The sequence below is a fragment of the Pelophylax lessonae genome, assembly GCF_965119305.1.
Source record: "Pelophylax lessonae genome assembly, chromosome: 8".
In the NCBI taxonomy this organism is placed as follows: domain Eukaryota; kingdom Metazoa; phylum Chordata; class Amphibia; order Anura; family Ranidae; genus Pelophylax; species Pelophylax lessonae.
This window is the reverse complement of record NC_138775.1, coordinates 207,133,516-207,153,439: the sequence shown is the minus strand read 5'-3', so window position 1 is coordinate 207,153,439 and position 19,924 is coordinate 207,133,516.

Here is a 19,924-nt window from a genome sequence, read left to right as displayed (position 1 = left end):
GATCTATCACTGTACTGGATTCCCGGCAACCCCTCGGACAAGAAAAATCAGCAGACAATAACAGTGTGAGGGGATGAATCTTCTACAGGATTCCAGATGGATCAAGCAGCCCGGTATTGAGTACCAGTGCCCCCCTCCACTAACTAGCAGTGCCCCCAATCTGCCCCTACTAAGCACCAGGACCCCCATCTCCCCCACTAGACACCAAGACCCCCCATCTCTCTCCACTAAGAACCAGGCCCCCGCATCTCCCCCACTAAGCACCAGGACCCCCCCCCCCATTTCTCCCCACAAAGCACCAAGGCCCTCCATATCCCCCACTAAGCACCAAGACCCCCATCTCTCCCCACTAAGCTTTAGGAGCCCCCATCTCCCCCCACTAAGCACCAAGACCCCCATCTCTCCCCACTAGGCACCAAGACCCCATCTCTCCCCACTTAGCACTAAGACCCCCATCTCTCACCACTAAACACCAAAGCCCCCTATATCTCCCCACTAAATACCAAGATTGCCCCATCTCTCCCCACTAAGCAACAAGGCCCCAGCTCCCACTTCAAGCACCACGACCCCCCATCTCTCTCTACTAAGCACCAGTACCCCTTATCTCCCCCCATGAAGCTCAAGACCCAAATTCTTTCCCCACTAAGCATCAAGACCCCCCATCTCTCCACTAAGCTCCAAGACCCTCCATCTCTCCTCACTAAGCACCAGCACCCCCAATTTCCCCCCCCCCACTAAAATCCAAGACCCCCCATCTCTCCCCACTTAGCATCCGGAGGGCCCCCCAACCCCCCCCCACTAAGCACCAGAACCCCCCATCTCTACTCAGTATCCACCAGGACCCCCCATTTCTCACTAATTTGCACCAGGTCCCCCCGTCTCGCCCCACTAAGCACCAGGACCCCCCATCTCCCCTGATTGCGTTTTTTAGACAGGTATGCAGGGTCAGGGGGTGGGTTTAGGGGCAGGGTTGGGGGCCCTATCAGGTAGGCTGTAGGGGGCCCCATGATTTATAACAGTGGCCCTGCAGCTGCATATAGAGGAATTGATCTTTCCATATTCCTCCTGCAGCCGCTGAATGCCCGCAGGAACGAGAGGAGGAGAATCAGGCATTCAGCGGCTGCAGGATGAATATGGAAAGATTATTTCCTCTATATGCAGCTGCCCCACCGCTCCTCCTATCCAACTTCTTTTGCTGGCCCCCCGAGTGCTCTCCAGCCCCCCTGCTCTTCAGTCCCCCTTCTCTAGCCATCCCCAGAGCTCTCCAGCCCCCCTGCTCTTTAGTCCCCCCCAGTGCTCTCCAGCCCCCCCATAGTGCTCTTCAGCCCCCCAGTGCTCTTCAGCTCCCCCCAGTGCTCTTCAGTTCCCCCCAGTGCTCTTCAGCCCCTGCCCCTCATGCTCCCTGGATCCCCCAGGGCTCTCCAACCCCCTGTGCTCCCTGGCTCCCCCCTTTAGTGATCTCCAGTTCCCCCAGTGCTTTCCAGTTCCCCCCCACCCCCAATGCTCTCTGGCTCCCCAGTGATCTTTAGATCCCACAGTGCTCCCTGCCCCCCTCCCCCGTGCTCTCCCCCCCTTCTCCCCATGCTCTCCATCCCCCTGGTTCTCCCTGGCCCCCCAGTGCTCCATGCCCCCCTGCAATGCTTTCCACACCCCCCCCCAATGCTCTCCAGTCCCTCCCATGCCCTTCAGCTCCTCCAGTCAGTGCTCCCTTCTCCCCCTGTGCTCTCCGGCCCCCCTAGTGTTCTTCTATAATGTCTGCAGTCTCTGACCATCTCTTGTATCATGTCGGCAGTCTCTGACCATCTCTTGCATCATGTCCGCAGTCTCTGACCAACTCTTGTATCATGTCAGCAGTCTTTAACCATCTCTTGTGTCATGTCCACAGTCTCTGGCCATCTCTTGTATCATATCCACAGTCTCTGGCCATCTCTTGTATAATGTCCACAGTCTCTGACCATCTCTTGTATCATGTCCACAATTTTTGATCATCTCTTGTATCACGTCCGCAGTCTCTGACCATCTACTGTATCATGTCTGCAGTCTCTAACCATCTCTTTTATCATGTCCGCAGCCTCTGATCATCTCCTGTAGCACGTCTCCAATCTCTTACTCAAACTTAAACATATTGCTAATAGTATTAGCTATCTGTTTATGCCGAAGGTAGGACTGTGCAGGGGAGGCAGAGAGTGTAAAAGGGGGCACTGTGATTAGAGAGACAGAAGGGGGTGCCGACTGCAAGGGGCACTGTGATGGGGAGCTGTGAAATGTGTGCAATAAATATTCTTAAAAACATTACAAGTTTTTGCGGGTGTTTTTACATTTTAAAGTTGGTGGGGGGGGTGCCATATAATGGATACGCCCCGGGTGCCAACTGGGTCTACTCACTTTTGTTGCCAGTGGTTCAGACATTAATGCTGTGTGTTGAGCTATTTTGAGGGGACAGCAAATTTACACTGTTATACCAGCTGTACACTCACTACTTTACATTGTAGCAAAGTGTAATTTCTTCAGTGTTGTCACATGAAAAGATATAATAAAATATTTACAAAAATGAATACGCTTCTGCACGTTTTGTCAGTGCAAAAATTAGAGAGTCCAGAACAGGAAGGAATGTTTCCATCTTAAACTTTTCACTTTTACTAAGAAGTACTTCTTCTTCTGATCCGTCATATCTAGTGAGGCATACACTTTGCTTTTGTTCCCCTTTTTCCCTATAATCTGAATCTGGACACCTATTCCTAGCTTTCAATAGGTGTCCAGTATAGCTAGTCACTAAATCTGTCTCTAGTATCCTGAAAATACGTTTTTAGAGACTCAAGAAGGTTCATAGCAACAAGTATGTTCACATCTTCTGATTGCAGTACCTTACTTGTTTTGTTGACTCTTTCAAGAACGTCATTCCAAAGAATTGTGAGGAAGATCATTTCCAGATTTTCCATTTTGTCACTTACAGTAATCCTCCTGTCTCACGCCTTGTGTTTACGCCCTGTTCAGTGTCAGCTAATACAGAATCTATTGCATTTTTAATTTTTCTCAAAACCTTCATGTAAAGCATGAACAGCATCAAAATGTGCTGACCATCTTGTGCCAAACAGACGCTTGACCACAAAAATGTTTCAAAGCAATGATGCCAGAACATTCAATTGATGTGTGGAAGCAGAGAACAATTAATACAGACACTGAACAAAGTCATAGAATTTTACAGTCTGTAGACAACACTCTGCGGCTTTTATTCCCAACAAGTTCAGGCTGTGTCCAGCACAGGTAACATAAGTGGCGAACTCATTCAACTGAAGAATCCATGCTTGCAATCCAGTATAGCGTCCATTATTGACCACAATAATTTTTGTTGTTAAATATGTCTGGACGCTATACTGGATTGAAAACATGGATTCTTCAGTTGAATGAGTTTGCCACGTATGTTACGCCATGTAGCTTCCAAGTTCGGAGCTGGTTCCGGTGAACACACACACAGACGGGAGTCAGACTGTCAGACTCGACCGTCCTATGTTTGCCTGTTTCTGTGAAGGCGGACAGGCATTCCTGCAGTTGTGGGGTCCCCCCTTCATGGCCCAAATGGCCTGACAGCAGCGCAGGGCCGACAGGTGCTTGCCACCTGCTAAGTTCGGCAGTGGGATGCACATGGGGTCAGGACCAATGCTTCGCTGGGCCTGGGCCGCTGGGTAGGTGGGGCCTAGGGGCTGACTGGCAGCTTTTGGCCCAGGGGTCAAGTACAACCTAGAGGCCCATGGTGCAGCAACTCGGCCCCCCTCCTGCTCTCCCTTTTCTCTGCCTCTTTCCAACCCCCACCCAATGCTGAAGCTACTGTGTTCTCGCATTGAGAGGTTTCCACGCCGTTAGAATACAATGATCACTGCTGGCAGCTATAGTTGACAGTGATTGCATTGAAGAAAAATATCCATAGATGGATTGTAATTTGTCCATCTCCTGCTGAACTGGCAGAATTTAAATCCGTCTCTGTCTGGCCTTATAAAGAAATAAAGGGAAAGAAAGAAAGAGGCATTTAGTGAGAGGGGTGGAGGGAGAGAGAAAGAGGGATGGATGGAGAGAGAGAAAGAGAAAGAAAGAGGGTTGGAGGGAGAGAAAAAGAAAGTATGGAGGGCAAGAGAGAATAAGAAAGAGGGAAGGAGAGAGAAAGAGGAATAGAGCGAGAGGGATGGAGAGAGAGAGAGAAAGAAAAAGGTATGGAGGGAGAGGGATGGAGGGAGAGATAAAGAAAGAGGGATGGAGAGAGAAAAAGAGAAAGAGAGAGGGAAAAAAATGTGAAGGAAGAGGGGATGGAGGGAGGGAGATAAAACGAAAGAAGGATGTCGGGAAAGAAAAAGAAAGAGGGTTGGAGGGAGAGAGAAAGAAAGAGGAATGGAGGGAGAGGGAAAGAGAGTAATAGAGAAAGAGGGATGGACAAAGAAAGAATGAAAGCAAGAACAAAAGAAAGAGGGATCTAGGGAGAGAGAAAGAAAGAGGGATGGAGGGAGAGGGAAAGAGAGTAATAGAGAAAGAGGGATGGAGAAAGAAAGAACAAAAGAAAAAGCGATCTAGGGAGACAGAAAGAAAGAGGGATGGAGGGAGAGAAAAAGAAAGAGGGATGGAGAGAGAGAGAGAGAAAGAGGCATGGAGGGAGAGAGAGAAAGAAAGAGGGATGGAGGGAGAGGGTAAGAGAGTCATGGAGAAAGAAAGGATGGAAGAAAGAACAAAAGAAAGAGGGATGGAGGGAGAAAGAAAGAAAGAAAGAGGGATGGAGGGAGAGGGAAAGAGAGTAATAGAGAAAAGGGATGGAGAAAGAAAGGATGAAAGAAAGAACAAAAGAAAGAGGGATCTAGGGAGACAGAAAGAAAGAGGGATGGAGGGAGAGAAAAATAAAAAAGGGATGGAGAGAGATAGAGAAAGAAGGATGGAGGGAGAGAGAGAAAGAAAGAGGGATGGAGGAAGAGGGAAAGAGAGTAATGGAGAAAGAAAGGATGGAAGAAAGAACAAAAGAAAGAGGGATTGAGGGAGAGAGAAAGAAAGAGGGATGGAGGGAGTGGGAAAGAGAGTAATAGAGAAAGAGGGATGGAGAAAGAAGGTTGAAAGAAAGAACAAAATAAAGAGGGATGGAGGGATAGAGAGAGAGAGTAATAAAGAAAGAGGGATGGAAAAAGAAAGGATGAAAGAAAGAACAAAAGAAAGAGGGATGGAGGGAGAGAAAAAGAGAGAGGAGTGGAGGGAGAGAAAAAGAAAGAGGGATGGAGGGTGAGAGAGAGAAAGAAAGAGGGAAGCAGAGAGAGATAGAGAAAGAGGGATGGAAGGAGAGAAAAAAAGAAGGATGAAGGGAGAGAGAGAGAGAAAGAAAGATGGAGAGAGAGAAAAAGAAAGGGTATGGAGGGAGAGAAAAAGAAAGAGGGATGTAGAGAGAGAGAGAGAGAGAGAGAAATGGATGAAGGAAGAGGGATGGAGGGAGATGAAAAGAAAGAGGGATGGAGGGAGAGGGAAAGAGAGTAATAAAGAAAGAGGGATGGAGAAAGAAAGGATGAAAGAAAGAACAAAAGAAAGAGGGATGGAGGGAGAGAAAAAGAGAGAGGAATGGAGGGAGAGAAAAAGAAAAAGGGAAAAAGGGATGGAGGGTGAGACAGAGAAAGAAAGGGATGGAGGGAGAGATAGAGAAAAAAGGGATGAAGAAAGAGGGATGGAGGGAGAGAAAAAAAGAAAGAGGGATGGAGGTTGAGAGAAAGAAAGAGGGATGGAGGTCGAGAGAAAGAGGGATGAGGGAGAGGGATGGAGGGAGGGAGAGAAAAAGAAAGAGGGATGTGGGCGAGAGAGAGAAAGAGGGATGGAGAGAGAGAGAGAAAGAAAAAGGGATGGAGGGAGAAAAAAAGAAAGAGGGATGGAGAGAGAGGGAGAGGAAAAAAAGGGATGAAGAAAGAGGGATGAAGGGAGAGAACAATATGACCACAGCTCTAGAATCTAGTGTTAGGATTTTATGTTGTGCAATCTGAAGATGAGGACAGTGGAGGATATATTTACCTCCATCTAACTTAGTCATAGTTTAGCGTGCACATGAGCTATTAGGTTATGCTTAAATATACTGGCCACTTTTTCTTTCACAAGCTGTAAGCATATTTATCACCTCCATATGATTTAGGGGAGAGAGAGAGACAGGGAGAGACAGGGAGAGAGAGAGAGATCACCTCAAGCAGCAGTTTGGCTCTGCTCTGATCCTAGTCTGAGGTCTTCTGCTGACACAGTCAGTGAATGATTCAGGAAGTTCCCCTTCCCCAGCAGCCGCACAGAAGAAGGTGGAGGGAGGAGCCAAACATTCACTAATAGGCGCGGAGGAGACCGAAGGAGATCCTTCTCCGCTCTGCATACTGGGTCCTCTCCTCGGCCTCGCTTTCGTCCTCGGGACAACACTGGTTGCTACACACCAGTCGCCTGCCGATCCTAGCAACCAGTCTAGCGCAGACTAAAGTGGCGGACAGAGGAACAAACGGGTCTAGGGGGCCCGGCCACCAGATAGATTAAACAGGGGTGCTGCTGCTGTGGCAGCATTTTTGGGGGGGGGAATCAGATCGGGGGAAATTGCCACCCTGCGTGGGGCCCCCAGGCAAGTGGGGCCCCCGGGCAACTGCCCAGCGTGCCCATGCAGAAAGATGGCCCTGCCCCTGGCATTTATACAGTCACCCAGCATGCAACGGGGCACTTTCCTCTGCCAATTGCCAGGTCTGTAGCAATGCCTGTGTCCTCACTTCTCGAGTTTCCTCCCACTGTCCAATATGCCTCCCGATTGGACCAGTGTGAAACATTCAGACAAGCTGAGCTGCACCTGAGCACCACAAGCAGACCCTATCAATAGATCCTGCTCCCCGGTAGCCAGGGAGCACTATAAGTTTAACTAGCAATTTTCCTGGTAAGCAGAAAGACCCAAAAACGATACTCTTCTAGCACCTGCCTAGGAGGGTGCTACATACATACAACAAATTAATATAACAAGAATTTTTTTTCACATTTGTAGAAATTATTTACCCATAATAATGTGGAGGACATCTCTTTCTAGGATCTAGGGTGACTTAATCTATGCATATAATAATAAGACAATCTGAGCAAAATCCCTTTGAGCTTTTAGTGATTCTTTGCATGTGAAAGATATACAAAAAGTTTATATCATTCTGTAATTGGCAATGACAGATAACGCTTGCATTTTTGACAAATATTAGGCCACAGGCATGATAAAGCCTAAAAAGAAAAGCTTACTATATGGCTACATCCACACCTGAGCATATCGTTTTCAGGCATTTTTTCAGATGTTTTTCGGGGTGTTTTTTGCAGGTATTGACATCTGACTAAAAACGCTTGTAATCTGACAAAAAAAAGCTCAAGTACTTTTTTGAGCTTCAGGTGTTTTGCTTCAGGTGACAAAATGCTCAAATGTGAACACGGCAATTGAAATGAATGGGATTTTGCTTGATGGGCATATTGAAACTTCAGAGATGAGCGTTTTATCAGCTGAAAAATGCTCAGGTGTGAAGAGGGCCTAAAAAGAAACCATGAGTGTTCTTATTTACTCTACAAGGAGAAATGTGCAATAAGCATATCAACTAGAGTTGGGCCAAACACCCCCCAGTTTGGTTCTCACCAGAACTCCAGAACATGTAAAATGTTTGAACCTGAGCAGCGAACTCTATTAACCACTTCAGCTCCGGAAGGTTTTACCCCCTTAACGACCAGGCCATTTTTTGTGATTCGCCACTGCGTTACTGTAACTAACAATTGCGCGGTCGTGCGACGCCATACCCAAATACAATTGATGTCCTTTTTTTCCCCACAAACAGAGCTTTCTTTTGGTGGTATTTGATCACCTCTGTGGTTTTTAGATTTTGCGCTATTAACAAAAAAAAAGAGCAACAATTTTGAAAAAAACACAATATTTTTTACTGTCTGCTATAAAACATTCCCAATAAAAAAAAAATGTAAAAACCAATTTTTTTTTTTGCTACATATTTTTGGTAAAAATAAAAACCCCAAAAAGCATACATAAATTGGTAAAAGTTATACCATTTACATACTATGGGATAGATTTTTGGACTTTTTCTTTTTTTTTTGTTGTTTTTTTAGTAATGACGGCGATCAGCGGGACTGCGACATTGCGGCGGACAAATCTGACACTAGGTGACACTTTTTGGGGACCAGTGACACCAATACCGTGATCAGTGCTAAATAATATGCACTGTTACTGTATAAATGACACTGGCAGGGAAGGGGTTAATACTGGGGGTGATCAAGGGGTTAAGTGTGAGCCTAATTGTGCTTACTAACTGAGGGGGGGAGGGCTCTGTGACAGGCACACAGAGATTGGTGTTTCACCTTAGCTGAGACACACAATCTCATTGTGCCTGTCTGACAGGAGAGCTGCCGGCCTTGTTTACATAGGCAGGCGGCTCTACTGTCAGTTTCCCCAAAGATAACGGGAGGTCGGCAGCTATCGCACCCACTCCTGCTGCGGTCTGGCTCCTGCTGTGTCTAATGATAGTGGGAGCACGGCTCCGGCAGCGTGCACGCGCCACCAAGACCGTGTGCACATAATCACGTAGGTCTACGTGATTATGCGCATCCAAGCCGCCCTGCCGCAGTAAACATGCATGGGGCAGTCGACAGATGGTGAAAGTCTATGGGACCCAAACATAAAAAATTAAAAGTCCCCATTTTGAAGGTTTGTATGCAAGTTATTGGCCATAAAAAGAGTATTGGGACCCGGGAACTGCCCTGGACGACATGCAGCAATGCAAAAAAAAAATTTTTTAAAAAGATCTTTTATACAGGAGCAGTGATTTTAATGATGCTTAAAATGGATGTAACCCCTCACATAAACCCAGTGAAGTGAACAGCCTCAGATGATACATAGAGATGAAACAAATCTGCCTACAAAAGTTTTACATACATATCTGCTGTTCATCTTCAGCTCTATATATACTTTTCTCTTTCTGTTCAGCACTGGGAGTGGAGTCTTGGCATACAGCCAAGACAGCTGATTGGAGGAAAGGCACACACCCCCACTCCACATAGGCAGAGACTTGCAGAGCTGTGCTGTGACAGGACAAGCTCTCTGCTATTCTATTTATAGCAACCTACCATGACACAAACTTCAGCCTGGTTTTATCTCAGTTGTTGGAGAACTTGTCAGAAGTTATCATGCTAATAACAGAAGTACGGAGCAGGAAAAAGCCACAGGACTCCCAGCTTTGGAGAGAGATAAGAAAACACTACAGATAGATGTGCTTTGGTTAAATTTCATTAATAAGGTTTACATTAAACTTAAACAATAAAAATGAACAGTTCCTTTAAATAGAGTGCCTGGGGGTTCCCTTAGTCTTCCTGTAAAGTGGCACATCTGTACTGTGTATAGAACCTGCTGCAGCAAAACTGACATTTAGAGCCTTGTATGGATAAGGGGGGACCCCTAAGCGTTTTTTCTTTTTTTTTAATTCTCTATTGTTGGCAATGTTTTTTTTTTATTTAGCTGTCAGCGGGGAAGCCGTTGACAGCTGATGACTCATCTGTTGTTAAGGACCCCGCAGCCAGCTTCCTGGCCCCCTCCCTAACAACCAGCTATTCACTGTGCCCTGATTGGGCAAAGCTTTGCCAAACAGGACATAGAATGCACTGTGCAAAGCGCAGTGCATTGTGGGGCACTTGGCGGGCAAACATCCTGCCGAGCACCCACAAATTTGGGTGTTTGCCGAACGGGCGAACAGGCGATGTTCGAGCCAAACTTTTTGTCGGCCCGAACTGCTCACTCAACTCGAAAAGCAACCAACCAGAATTGACTTTGATTAATTTAGATTGTGTGTTGCTATGCACCCAAAATACGCACCATGCACAAATAAAGTATCATGTGTAAAAATAAATATTGCAGCATGCACATGGAGACAACGCACCACAGCTAATGAAAAAAACGTACCACAGCAAACATTGCCAGGACATGTCAACATACATTATATATATATATATATATATATATGCACTGATGTGAGTGCTGTGGTGTGAACCTACTCTGAGGGAAAAGCTCTGAAATAAGGTCATAGACATAAATAAAGGGGATTTTTTTTTTTTTTAATTGGGCAAAACAAAGGTGAGATTTGTCCAACAAACACTAAAGTCTCATTGTTGTCTTAGTTATTAAAGTTCCATAATCATATGTAAAGCTAGTTATTACTGTACCACACTTTCAAGACTGAACTGTAAAAGACAGATATGCCACTGACCCAGATGAGTCAGATAATCAAGGCTAACTGTGACAATATGACCATTAAACTGAGAAAATATTACATCAGAGCTCTTATATTAATGATGTTTATATAGGCTATTTTTCAGAAATACTTAACTATTTATATATGCATTTCTTGTTAAGTCTTATAATTAGCTAGGCTAACAAAACCAAGCTTGGTGGAAAAGTTTACATCACGCGAAGACCCTTCGCATATTGAAAGGATGAAAAAGTTTTCTAGCCAGTGTAAACACTGAGTCATCAAACGTCTTCATCCTCCTACCTTTTCTACAGTTGTATAATACTGGCTATGTAAAGGCATGTCTCTTAAGAAAATCTCCAGAACACCGCCTGTGATCATCAAGTGGTAGCCTCAGTGGTTTCCCTTTATTCAAATCTAAAAGCAAGTATGCATAAATAATAATATAACTATACAAAAAGTGCCAAAACTACCACTATAATGACAACTATACAGTTGTGGGAAAATGCACATTTTCTGATCTTTAGCTGAATAATAATAATAAAGAAAAACTTTTCTAACAAACACGCAAACACTTTACATAATCAACTAAATAATTTTAACCAAATACATTGTTTAATGGAAACCTGTCATGGAGGAAATACAAAAGCTACTACCGCTAAACACCACCCAAAATGCTACTTGCCTGACTTTCCCTGACCTTAACAGTTTCAGAGTCACATACTAGGTAGAGCTATCAGTGAAATCATGATCTACACACATACATGTTCCAGGTCATTTTTACAGTCACACAAATTTGAAAAGTGACAGTAGCTGCAGGGAGAAGAACCTGTGCATAGTGTCATGGGGAGAAGGGAAACAGTCTGTGGATGCGTGGGTTGGTGGAGTTGGAGGGGACAAATTTGCACCAAGTTACACCCTAACTGCAGGTGTAACTTAACATGGTGCAAAAAGTGGAGTTAGCTTTTAAGAGCAGGCAGCAAGGAGGCTAAGGAATCCAACACTTACTGAAATCAGGGAACAGGATCTCTAAAGCCAAAACTCTCTTTTTAAATTTTGATTAAAGTAAGAAATGGTTAGCAACCCTTTCCGCATTTTATTTTTAAGAAAAAAATACTTGAGAAGCACTGGGCTTTCTATGCCTATTCAAATGATCAGACACAGGAATTTTAAAAATAAGCTTAACCACTTGCCGACCGCCGCCCGACTATATACGGCGGCGGTCAGCCCCTCAAGGCAAAGTGACGTACCGGTACGTCACTAGCCTGTGAGCCAATAGGGGGCGAGCGTGCGCCACCGGAGGCGCGCTCCCTCCCCCGCTCGTTCCCTAAGCAGCCCGCGCATGTGACTGGCAGACCCGATGTCCGCCGGTCACTCGCGATCGTCGGATCAATAGAGAGAAAGGAAGGCGGCTAATGTAAACAAAGCCGCCTGTCATTCTTCCCTGTGTAACAGCACAGATCATACGGTCCTGCTATATAGGACCGTTGATCTCTGCTGTTACACACACAGCCACATCCAATCACAGTTAGAAGCATGCCCCTAGGGACACACTTAGCCCCTCCCTCTCCAATAAAGTTAGCCCCTTCCCTCCCAGTGTCAGTTTTACAGTAACAGTGCATATGTATAGCACTGATTACTGTAGTAATGTCGCTGGTACCCCCAAAAGTGTCAAAAATGTCAGTCAAGGGTCCGATCTGTCCACCTCAATGTCGCAGTCCCGCAAAAAAAAATCGCAGATCGCCATTACTCTTTAAAAAAAAAAACAATAACAATGACAAAAATCTTTCCCTTAGTTAGTAAACGCAATAACTTTTGAGCAAACCAATCAAAATACGCTTTTTGCAATTTTTTTTACCAAACATATGTAGCAGAAAACAAATTGGCCTAAAATGTTAAAAAATTTTGATTTTTAAATTTTTTTTGGGGAATTTCGTATAAAAAAATTTGAAAAATATTGTTATTTTTGCAACATTGTCGCTCTTTTTTTGTTTATAGCGCATGATCAAAAAATCGCACAGGTGATCAAATACCACCAAAAGAAAGCTCTGTTTGTGGGAAAAAAAGGACGTAAATTTCATTTGGGTACAGCGTCGCAAGACCGCGCAATTGTCCATTAAAGTCACGCAGTGCCGAATCGCAAAATAGGCCCTGGTCAGGAAGGGGGTAAAATCTTCCGGGGCTTAAGTGGTTAATATCTTATAGGTAGATGTAGCTCCAAAAATAGGCTTCCCTCAAACTGGTACCAGAAAGTAAATATACACAAATGGGCACCAAAACTTGAGGTGAACGAGTTCAGAAAAATGCAATAGCTCACAATTATACCATGAAAAACAGCCAATGTATTCTGGGGGGCAACAACCCCTTCATTATATTTTATTTTCTGTTTGCTTGTATTACTTTGTAATTTCTTGAAAAAAAGTTAAAAAAAAAAAAAATAGAAAAAAAAAACAACAACCTTTGATCAAGGCTTTGAACAAGGGAATGGAGACATAAAATAACTCACACCTAAAATGAAAACCAGAGAGATATGTTTCAGGAATTTTTTATCCACTCTTATTCTCCTTTTAAAACTGCGGAAAAATATTGTGGTCAGTGGCAGATCATTGAAGTCTATGCCAGGTGAATCCTGTTATTTTTTCTGCCCATTTTCTAGGCCAATACGCAATCTTTGTCCCATTGTTAAAAGGCATGTAGTCTCACCTGGTACAGGAAGGAGGAGGGCACAAGCCTGTTGCCCTCCTTTTCCTGGCCACCCAGACGCATGACTGGATAAGGGGCTGGTTGAAATCTTAAGGGGAACCATTGGCTGTTTTTTTTTTTTTTATAGACTAGATTTTACTGTTCTATAACACCATTTGCAGCCAAATATGTTATTTAAAACATTTATGTATTTTCAGTGTAACTTGTTAAGCCATATAAAAAGATCCTCTCCCCACTAAACAGTATTTTTCTTATTCTTTCTTATTTTTTTTTCTTGTTCAAAATATTTTATTAGTTTAAGAGCATATAACAAATAGATAAGAATACGGAAATTATTTCCCAAATACATGAAAATTGCATAGCACATGGTCCAAACAAGAACAAAACATATCTATCAAGTTTGAAGTTTAGAACTATATTGCAAAGGTGGAGTTCAATCGGGGTAAAGGAAAGAGGGAGCAAGGTCATGATCTCCTCCAGGACACCCCAAAAGGGATAAAACTGTGGCCCGGAGGGAGACCATACAGTAAGAAAATCAACATACAAACTAATATAACGTGAGAATTATAGGGCATCAAGAAGAACTATGATCCGTTTGGAGCAATAAGATAATAAGAAAAATGTAGGCATGGGGTGTCCTCTAAAGACACCATGAGATAAGACCCAAGTATTTGGAAAATAGATGACTGTAGCTAGAAATAATTGTATTTAAAGAAAACCATATAATAAGGGTGAATGAGCAAAGGTCCGAGCGCTTATGGAAAAAATAAATGTGTATATTTAGATGGGGCTGCTGCTGACAAAATAAGGTGTGGTGCCATTGGATTGAATAAGTGAAAAGGTCAGCACTGCTCCTCTCTTTGTTTCAATGATATGTGCTGGATAATATATGAAAAAAGTGCAACTTAAAATTAATATTCAAAACAATCTGCATTAATATGTGTCAACATATAAGAAATATCATCAAGTGCTAGTGCTATTGCATAATCAAATCAATAACAAAACAATAAAAAGACAATAAATAACAAATATAATCCTTAATTGATGAAATTCATTGTGCAAAAAAGTCATTAAATAATACAATTCATTGTGCAAATAAGTGCTTCAGTGCTGTTGTACACAAAGTGCTCCGGTGCTTCTGTTCAAAAAGTGCCAGTGCTCCCCTTAGGTGACCCACTCTCTTATAATCCTCATGAAAAAATCAATAGCTTTGATAGAGGTATTTAATCTAATATGATGGGCCAACGGTTCAATGAGTAGGGCGAAAAGTAGAGGTGATAAAGGACAACCTTGACGTGTTCCCCGTTGTACAAGAAAAGTATACGATTTAAAGCCTGCATATTTAATGTAGGCTCTATGTTTATTGTATAAGGTAGCCACCCAGGTCAAGAAATGGGGTCCAAAAACCCACTTACGAAGGGTGAAACTCATGTAGGACCAAGAGATAGTATCCAATGCTTTTTTGAAATCCAAAATGTTGTTTTTTAACAATGTGAGACAATAAGACAGCACACCGAATATTGTCACGTGTGGCACCTGGGTATAAAGCCGTTTGATCACGATGAATGATCTCACCAATAAAGTTATTTAGTCTCTGGGCAATGATTTTAGCCAGTATTTTAAAATCCAAATTCAATTTGGAGATAGGTCGATAATTAGACCAGATGGAATCGTCTACATGAGGTTTAGAATTCATACAGATAGTAGCTGTGACGGAGTCCCTACCTAGAGAAGTACCATGAAGAAGAGAGTTAAAAGCATTGGATAGAAGTGGGCTAAAACAGATGAAAACGTTTTGTAGTAAAGTGCAGAGAACCCATCAGGGCCTGGTCTCTTGTTACGTTTTAAAGTTTTAAGGACCTCCAGAATTTCACCCTGCATAATAGGAGCCTCTATCAATTCCATTTGAGTAGCCGATTTTAAGTCGGATATGCTTAGCAGGGCCATGTAACGCCTTAAGCATCCGAGCCATAGGGGTGTCTGGTTTATTAGATTTGAGATAAAAGTTATGTCGGATCTGCGAAGAGTTTTGTCTGCCGACTCAGTAAAAAATAAGTCAAAATCATGTTAGAATGATGTATAACAGTCATTAAAAGTTGATTCTAGTTTATTGCTAAGGGTTCTACGTTCCCTTATAAAATGCACCATTTGACGCATACATATTCCCCTAAGAACCAGTTTGTGTGATTCCCAAAGGGTTACCGGTGAAATTTCAAGTGTGGCGCTAAGAGTTAAATAAGCAGAGAGGGCATTTTCCAATTCAGAGCAATGAGATTTTTAAGTAAAATATCGCTTATATACCAGGTGGGATCACAGGCTTCAGGAACGGTTGAAGTTAGGGTGGTACAAACTGCGCTATGATCTGGCAAAGTGATAGGAATAATCGTAGAAGAAAGGATTTCAGGAGCCATGCCTGTAGAAAGGAGGATATGATCTATACGAGAAAAGGAATTATGTGGATGTGAAAATTTAGTATATCTCCTTTTGGTTGGATTAAGTTCCCTCCACGAGTCTCCAACTCAAAGGAACAGCGATGGGGGCTAATTTTGCCCTCTGTTATGTCAACCTGACCATGGGCCACTGGGAGGAGTTGTACATCTGGGCCAACAATCCCTTTGCTCGACATCTCGTGTACTATGGCAGATACATAGATGATGTCCTGCTCATTTGGGATGGGGGCCCAGATGTCTTCTCCTCCTTTGTGGCCCATTGCAATAACAACGATATGGGTTTGGCTTTTTCCCATGTTCTGGATGTGGATGAGCTGGTGTTCCTTGATCTGGTCCTATCGCATGAGGATGGCAACATCATCAGTAAGAATCATGTGAAGTCGGTGGGAGGTAATTCTTACCTCCATTATTCCAGCTGTCACCACCCATCATGGAAGAATAACATTCCAAAAGGCCAGTTTAACAGGTTGAGGAGAAACTGTTCTAAAGATAGTGAGTACCTCTCTCAGGGAGTTCATATGTCTCAAAAATTCCTAGAGAAAGGGTATCCATCTGGGTTGGTTAAGAAGGCGTTTGACGAACAAATTGTTTCCAGCCGTCCCAAGGGATCTGTGGTGTCAAATAAGAACACCAATGGCGTTAGGTTTATCACAACCTTCAATGACCAATTCTCTTTAATTGGTAAAATTATAAAGAAACACTTTAACATTCTCAAATTAGATCAGAGATTGGCTCCCCTTTTACCGCCTACACCTCAGATCACCTTTCGCAGGGACAGAACGGTAAAAAACATTCTGGCACCAAGCAAACTCAAGAGTACAACGACTGGCCCCCTATCGGACATTAGAACATTCTTTGACAATCGAACAGGGGTGTTCCAATGTAGGAAGAGGGGCTGTCTAACATGCCAGTTCATCAAACATGGACGAACCACGATCTGTGATGGGTCAGGCAGGTAATACCAGATCAAGCAGTTAATCCCGTGCTCCTCTGACTATGTGGTGTACGTTTTGAAGTGCCCATGTAATTTATTATATGTAGGATGGACTATAAGAACCATGCGAACCCAGATAGGTGAACACTGGAGGTTAATCCACAAAGGGTGCGATAAACATAGCGTCCCCCGCCACTTGCTACAAGTCCACAAAAAAGATCTTAAGGCACTTGAGGTAATGGCTATAGAATCCATCCCTAAAGGCACCTTGACTGACAATGAGAGATTCTCCCTCTTATGTAAGAGGGAGACCTTTTGGATATTTAAGTTTGGGTCCTTGTCCCCTGGGGGCTTGAATGAGGAGTTGGAGGTACACACAATAGTCTAATCAGTCTGTGCATTTTTTTTATTTATTTTTTTTATATTTTTTTAATGTATATATACATATATTTTTTTATTTATTATTATTATTATCCTTACATTTAGTTATTTTTTTTTTATATTATGTGTTTTTTTATTATTTCTTCTCATATTTGCAGTTTTATGTTTGTACCAGTATTGAATGCATATGTCCACTATCATTACCAACTGTTTATGCAGTAGCAATTGCTTTTATCTATGTTCCTTTTTATAATTTTCATAAGAGTGGATGTTGAGGGGTTAATGATGATATCGAGACACTGGGTGCCTGCTCCCTCCTCCGCCTTAAATGTTCAGGTTGCTGTTCTCCCCGTGACTTTGACAAAGCACAGCAGTGCGAAACATGTTGTCACAACAACCTTGATGCTTTCCAGGCCGAGTCCCGATGCTTGCTGATGTCACTTCCGGGTAGCAGCCTCCGCTGTGGATACCTCCGGGTGGTGGCTCTGCGGCACGTCTACACTGCTCCGGTGCGAGCAGCCACTCTATCGGGTGGGAGGAAGCCACGCCACCCTACTGGCTGGTCCGTTCTGCTTTTGGCACATAAGATCCTTCTCCCTCCTGCCTGGTTCCCTGTTGTGATCATCTACACAGTTCCGGCTCACCCAGTGGCTCGGTCATCCTGTGACCCCCAGCAATGGTTTGGAATACATTCTATTATGTTTTAATCATCACTATATATTTTTTTATAAATAAACTTTTCAAGGTTTTCCATCAAGCCTGCCTGAGTTACATTGTAGACTATGTACCGTCGGATAGCGCTGCTGCCCCTCCCCCCATGCACTGACTTATGCTGAATCAGCATTAGTTAGCAGCAGCACCACACGGTAATTTGACTTTATTCATTCCTGACAGTGAGAGATATCACAGTTAGCGCTGGAAGTCCCTTTATTGTTTGTTTTATGTTGTAGACCTGTAATTCTTAGGAAAAAACTGTAAAAGTGAAAAAAAATAATTAATTATTAATACATTTAAAAATGATTAATAAATTAAATGAATACATTCATAAATTATTAATAAAAATAAAGGAGTAAAACAGTAAAAGTGCAGGCAGGGCACTGGTCAAAGCACTAGGGACAAAACGGAGGTGAAATGGTTTGCGGAACGTCGCGGAACTCGCAGGGAGGGGAACCTGGAAGACAGATGCTGAACACAGCGAGAGGACATCAGGGGATTGTAGGGACAAGGTAAGTTTAACTACAGGGTAACCCCGAGTGTGTTTCAGGGTTACCACTTTTGGTACTGAAAATTAACCCCGAGCCACACTCGGAATTACCGCTAGGGAGGTTAAGTAAAGTTTTAAGGGAAAGGGGTTTCACAAACCTTTGTCTTTTATGTTTAATCAAGTTTTATTAGCAAAATGTGTACAATATATGTCTACAAAACAGAGACAAATTATATTAAGACACGTATGCTCACAAGATGACAACTCTGAATTATGACACACAAAGTGTGATGCAAACTGAAAGATAATGTCACACAACAGTATCAAAGCATTTGCAGGTGGCTTATAGGAAATAAAAACAATGTCAAATACCCTGTCAACTGAACAGGAAAGGGTATTTGGAAAAATAAGTTACATAACATAAAATATGGTTTTATAGGTAATATATAATATGGTCAAGCCTTTAGCGAGGACATAAGGAGAAAATTAGGAAGGAGGCGATAGGAAAGGAAAGTGAGAAAGTAGAAGAGAGAAAAAAAAAGTGGGGGATGCCAGTGGAAGGTTATCCGGAGTGAATAAGGTTTCAATCTTTCGAAGAGATGAATTGGACAACACTGTCCACATAAGCTTGTAGGATTCGGTTTTATTCTCCTCCCATACGTTCCAAATGGTCAATTATTTTCCATTTTGTAAGCTCATTCGGCCAGTGATGGTGCTTCGACCTGTAGCCAGTGTCTTGCTTTTACAGAGCGAGCAGCGGTAATGAAATGCCTAACTGAGCTTTTCCTAATTTGTTTACAGGAGCCTGGCAACATGGATAATACCGTGATCTGTGGATTGTTGGAAATTTTATCTCCGAGTCAATGAAACAGGTGTAAAATTTTATCCCAGAATGGGAAAATTTTCGGGCATGTATCCCAGATGTGGGTCATGGTGCCAGGAGCCTGCAAACACCACCAACAAGTGTCAGGAACCTTTGTCTTTTGGATATTAAGACACCAAAGAGAGGATGGATACAATTATAAAGTTGAAAACCACTTTTATGGTTACTACTGTGTGCCATATTACATTTCTTCTATGATTATGAGTATCATTTCTTGTTATTATGTGAAAGATCAGAATTTGTTTTAGAAGCAACTAAAACCTCTGATCATGATAACAAAGTCAGTATGAAAATTTCTCACTCATTACAATATTTCACAACATAGAAAAATATAGAAAATAAAATAATTCCAGGAAAATTTCGAGTAGCAGGGTCAAAGATAGATAGCCCAAATGAGTCATTTGTACACAAGACCACAAACACGTTCACTGCCAAGAAACTTTCAGTGATTCCTACTCTACAATCAGAGGTTCCTATTAAGGGAATTTCAGAAGGGCCTTACATTTTTGCCACAGATGGACTTTTTTAAAGTCCACAACTTTTCTCATACTAAATATGCTGTGCTCTGTGATTTAAATAAAACATTTCTCAAAATAATGTGAGTAAGTAGTTGATGTATGCAATTGTATCAAAAATCTTTATCTTGTTTGAAGGAGCTATAGCGTTACCACAAAATTACAAATTTCAAGTTACACTATTGAAACATTCTTATTAGATAACATTTAACCAAGATCATATTGGTTTTAGTGCAGCCCTAATTATTCTAGATACAGTCATTGCAAAAACAGTAAAAATCTTGGATTGCGAACATAATTAGTTCCAGAAATGTGCTTGTAATCCAAAGCAATGTCAATAGGAAATGCGGAAATGCATAAAGCAGAATCCAGCAGGAGCTACAGAGTATAAAAGAGAAGAGAGGTGCCTCTAAGTGTAGCAATATGGTTACATTACATGAAGGTACAACATTTAGCAACTCACATGGTTGATGATTAAATCAGACACATCTAAGTATGCAGGCATCCAGGTAAAGCTGCGAATTGGATGTGGGTTTCCCTGTATCCAATTCACATAACGTGGGAGTGTGCGGGCTCAAAATGGAGCCTAAGGTCCAGGGCGACTGGGGTCCACATT